Below are 5,447 nucleotides of genomic sequence, written 5' to 3' on the forward strand. Positions count from 1 at the left end.
GACGTATTGCATTTGGCAAATCTGCTGCACAAGATCTTTTTACAGTGTTGATGAGCAAAGATGTCAGCTTGAGGACTAAGATGCACCTGACCCAAACCATGGTATTATAAGTAACCCTATATGCATGCAAAATCTAGACATTGACTCAGGATGATCATAGAACAATTGATACTTTTAGGGTTATGATGTTGGAGGAGAATATTGAAAATGCCATGGGCTGCCAAAAGAACAAACAGATCTGTGTTCAAGAAGTGCAGCCAGAGTGCTCCTTGTAGGCCAGGATGGCCAAACTTCATTGCTCATACTTTGGACATATTGCCAGAAGGGACCAGTCACTGGAGAAGGATATCATGTTTGGTAAGGTGGAAGGTCAGAGAAAAAGTGGGAGACCTGCAGCAGGATAGATTGGCAAAGTGGCAGCATCAATGGGCGCAAGTGTGGTATCAATTGTGAAATTGGTAGTGGTTTGGTCTAGTGTACATAGGGTAGATATGAGTTGGTACTGACTCAATGGCAGCTAACAACAACAACCTCAATGCCTAAGATATCAATATTTATGTGTTCCATTTCATTTTTGACAATTTCCAATTTTCCTAGAGTCATACTTCATACATTCCATGTTCTGATTATTAATGAATATTTACAGCTGTTTTTCTTCATTTTTATTTGTCCTGCAAATAGCGAATGAAGGTTCTGTGGGCTTTACTCCCACAGGTTTTACTCCATTTGCCTCATCATGGTCAACTCTACTTTGAGGAAGCAGCTTTTCCCCATTTGCATTTTGAGTGCCTTCCAACCTGAGGGGCTCATTTTCTGGCACTATATCTGACAGTGTTTCTCTGCTATTCATAAGGTTTCCAGTGACTAAATATTCACAAGTAGTTCCTCTTTCCTCCTTCCTAGTCTGTCTTTGTCTGGAAACTCATCTCAATCCTGTCCACCATGGGTGAACCTGCTGGCATTTAAAATACCTGAGGCATAGCTTTGAGAATCACAGCAACTCACAAGCCACCACAGTACAACAAACTGACAGATGAGTGGTGGTTACTATGCTTACATATTGGGAAATCTAATAAGATTTTTGCATGTACTATCTCCTTCTACCCTACAAACACCATATAACTTGTTTGTTTGTACTGATGAAAAGAAAGCTGGTAGAATAGCATGATTGCATAATTCAGTAAGTCAAAAACTTGGATTTTTTTTCCCTCATTCATTTAAAGTCCAGTTAGAGAAAATTAAGTGTTGTAAGGGTGTTTGCTTTACATAGTCATTCTATGACTCAGACTGGAGGAAATACAGTATAAAAGATGTGGTTTCCAAAATTGGTGACCCAATCTACCCATTAAATGGAGGAGGAGAGGGGTAGAGAGTCCCATGGGAAAATGATATAACCTGATATATCACATAACTCAGTCACACAACCACCTCATACAGCAGAGAATCCTGGGAAATGTTATCTAGTTCTGTGCCCATGAGGAAACAGAAGACACTAGGTTTGGGAGTCACTAGGAAGTCATTGTCAAAGTGTGATTATTTATTCTATAGCTGAAGTAAATCAATCTTAAGAAGGTTTTGACTATAGTTCCTGATAAGACACAGCTATCTAAAATCTGTTTTATACGTTTCATTATGAATAGCTCTATAGTTAGTTAAAGGAGCTCTGGTAGCGTAGTGGTTACGAATCGGGCTGTGAACTGTAAGGTCAACAGTTCGAAACTACCAGCGGTTCCGCGGGAGAAAGATGAGGCGTTCTGCTCCTGTAAAGATTTATAGCGTCGGAAACCCTGTGCAGGGTCGCTATGAGTCGGAACCAACTCTATGGCACTTAACAACAACAACAATAGTTAGTTAACCTTGAAAACTCTTTTAAATAATGTTCTCTCAATTAATAAGTATATGCTTCCTCACATAATACATATTTTTCATATAATCAATGCCTGATGAATATGTTATGAATTTTTTCAAGTAAACTTTACTTTGATTTGGCAGTTGATTAAACCCTTGTATGTTTTCAGTAGGTTGATATGTAAATAACTTAAATGTGTGGTTGTTGTTGTTCTTAAGTGCTGTTTAGTCAATTCTGACTCATAGTGACTCTATATAGGTTTCCCAGGAGCAGCTACTGAGTTTGAACCACTGGCCTTTCGGTTCAAACCGACTTTGTAGTCAAGTACTTATTCTACAGCACCATAACAGGACTCCATTAAGTATGTGATATGTATAAATAATTTAAGTTATCTTGGTGAAATAATAGAGTCTATGTCCTAGTGTGGTGTTGTTGGATAAGCACTGGACTAGTAACCACAAAATTGTCAGTTCAAACCCATCAGCTTTTCCTGGAAACCCTATACAGGGTTCCTCTGAGTCTGAAATAACTCAATGACTCTAAACAACAACATCTAGAATATCAAATTGGTGGCATAGTGGGTTATGTGTCAGATTGCTAATCATAAGGTAAGCAGTTCAAACTCACCAACCACTCCTTGGGAGAAAGACAAGGCTGCCTGGTCCTGTAAAGATTCACAGTCTTGAAAACCCAAAAGGGCAGTTCTACTCTGTCCTATAGGCTTGTGCTGAGTCCAAACCGAGTTGATAGCAGTGGGTTTTGTTTTTTTTTGGGGGGCTGGGGTGGGAGGGAGGTTTTGATTTTCAAAAAATCTGGAATCACTGGGGATGCAGAGTTAATCCTCTGGATTCCTAATGAAAAGTTTGGTAGTTTGAGTTCACTCAAAGGCATGTTGGAAGAAAAGTCTGGTAATCTATATCTGGAAACTCAGTCAATGAAAACCCTATGGAGGACACTGAAAATCCTTTAGCATTGACTCAGTGACACCTGGCTTCTTTGTTGGTTTTGTTGTGTCTGTACAGAACATCTAAACTGACTGGCACAATGTGGCTGGGAAAAAATAATAATAATTAGAAGTCAATGAAATAACAACTTGATGTAGTTACAAGGAGTTCAGTGGTATCCAGAGCTTCACATTGCATACAGACTTAAGACTATCCCAGTAAATATCTCAGAATCCATCAAGCCAATGGACTGTGAACAGCTTGGCTCATCATACTTTTCCCTGATGTTTTGAATCTTCATTTGAGAAACACAGAGATGAATGGAAAATGGGTAAAGCTGGTTGATCTCAAAGTTGGAGAACTTCAGAGCTTGACCACTGATTTCTGCTACTTGGATTCTAGGTGAGATCCAAGTTCTTGTCCTTCCTGGGGCCCAGTGGATTTTTAACTTTTTCTTGGATTCCGTGAAGTTCTTCAGATCTTTCCAATGTCTTTCTTGTGTTTAGGTAAGCTAGGGTAGATTTCTCATAGCAATCTTTTAATACAAAGTAGAAACTAGGATTTCCATGGCCATAATGTTTATGAAAGCATATTACCATATCTTTCCCTGTGAAGTATATGGTAGGTTCAAGCCACAAACTTTTAGTCTATCAGCTGAGCTTGTGACTACTGAGCAGCTAGGGTTCCTCAAATTTATATACATATGCTATTAATTAATTGAATTTTTGTCTGCTGACAGGACTGATTCTAAATTTTATTCAGCTTTCAAAATGTTTAGCTTTACATTCTTGTTCAAATGTAAATTTTCCCAGGAAGGAAACACTCTCAGAAGGTCTTAGGGGAAGAACCTCAGCAGATTTCTTAGTGCAAAATCTCTGGGCCTTGTTTTTTTAAAAAATCAATGTAGATATTGTATTCAGCACTATGAGCTATCCATGTGTGTTTGTAATTTCTCTTGCTGTTTTTGTTTTGGCATGCCTATGAGCAATGCTCATGCTAGAGGAAACATGTCCTGTTTATCCTCTGGTATTGAGTACCTCCGAGCACATTGCCAAGTTCTCCTTAAGATACTGGTGATGATCTTTCCAGATTGCCCCATAGCATGGATCATTACCATCATCATTCTGGTATCCTCAGCATGCAAACTTACATCATTCTAAATATATATAAATTACCACTAGAGGTCATCAACATGTTGAAAAAAATTTAAACATAGTTTTACTAGTTTGGGGGATATGGGCTAGATACCAAGAAAATACTACCATGGGACAGGAAATGATACCTATGTAAACATTTTACTAAAACAATGGCCAGGTGGTTATTTCCATCGCTTATCTTCTATGGCTTCCAGTTAGGTAAACTAAAAAAAAATGAATGAATGAATACTATTCATCTATGAGCCAAGTTAAATTCTGTTGCTGTTGGACTTATCCCAGGATCTCAAAATTCATCAGTTGCTGAAGAAATTAGAGTCAGTGTCTGCTAGTAATTATTTTGTGTGGCACAGTGTTGCACAAAGATGATGTCCCTGTCTCTTGATCTCCAGTTCAAACATTCATATGAGCACTTCAAACCTGATATGTTTTCATTGTCATTTTCCATAATCATTGCCTGATTTTCACTGTTGATTTTCTTAGTCAATAATTTTGTTATTTGTAAGTGCAATTGAGTTTAGACCAACTCATAGTCACCCTATGTAGGGTTTCCAAGATCAGCTGGTGGGTCTGAACTATCGACCTTGTGATTAGCAGTTCAGTGCTTATGCTACACCAGGACTCAATATTACTATTATCTATTTAAACTTGTAAACCCTAGTAGTCTCCTAGAGACTTCCGTTCCTTCATTTTCCTACTACAACTAAACAGTTATTAAACCTGCTCGATTCTTATCCTGCAATCTCTCTTACTCTTTGCCCTCCATCCACTCCCTTTTCTAGAAACTCTTTGCTTCCAGTAACTACTATGTCTAACCTAGACCACTGAAATTGCTTTCAAAGTAGATTTATTGGTCTTGGGCTCCATTTCTCTACAATATGGTTTCCATTCTGCTCATAGGAAGAAATGTTTAAAGTAAATATGATCATGTTACTCTCTACTAAAAACCATCACTACTTCTCATCTCTTCTAGTATAAAGTATATGTTTTTATGGTAGAATGATATATTCTCTGCCCAACCTCATTTAAAGACTCCTCTTCAGTGACTTGATCTTGAGTCATATTCAACCACTGTGACTGGGACAAGGGCTTATTTTTCATACTGGGACATCTTAACACCTATGCCAAGATGATAGCTGGATTTTTGGATCAAAGAAATGCCTTAAATTCTTTAATTACCACTCTTGTATATATGTAATCCATTAGCACTTTTGCTTCCAATTGATACTGATATGTAGCATTCTCTGAGAGTTTGTATCAACAGTAATGGTATCAATATTGCAGAATGGGGAAGTATATTGGAATCCTGGCAATGGGACAGGAGGGCTATAAATCGTAATTGAAAAGCTCCTCATGTGTCCTGTCAAAGCTCACCAAACAAAGACCACCAAGAACACTCCTGCATTCAGATACAGTTAAGTTTATCTCACTGCAGCTAACAAGAATATCTGCCAAGGAACATGTTGGGAATGACTTATAGAAGGGATAAGGTAGAACTTT

The sequence above is a fragment of the Chrysochloris asiatica genome, unplaced genomic scaffold, assembly GCF_000296735.1.
Source record: "Chrysochloris asiatica unplaced genomic scaffold, ChrAsi1.0 scaffold00044, whole genome shotgun sequence".
Classification (NCBI taxonomy): Eukaryota; Metazoa; Chordata; class Mammalia; order Afrosoricida; family Chrysochloridae; genus Chrysochloris; species Chrysochloris asiatica.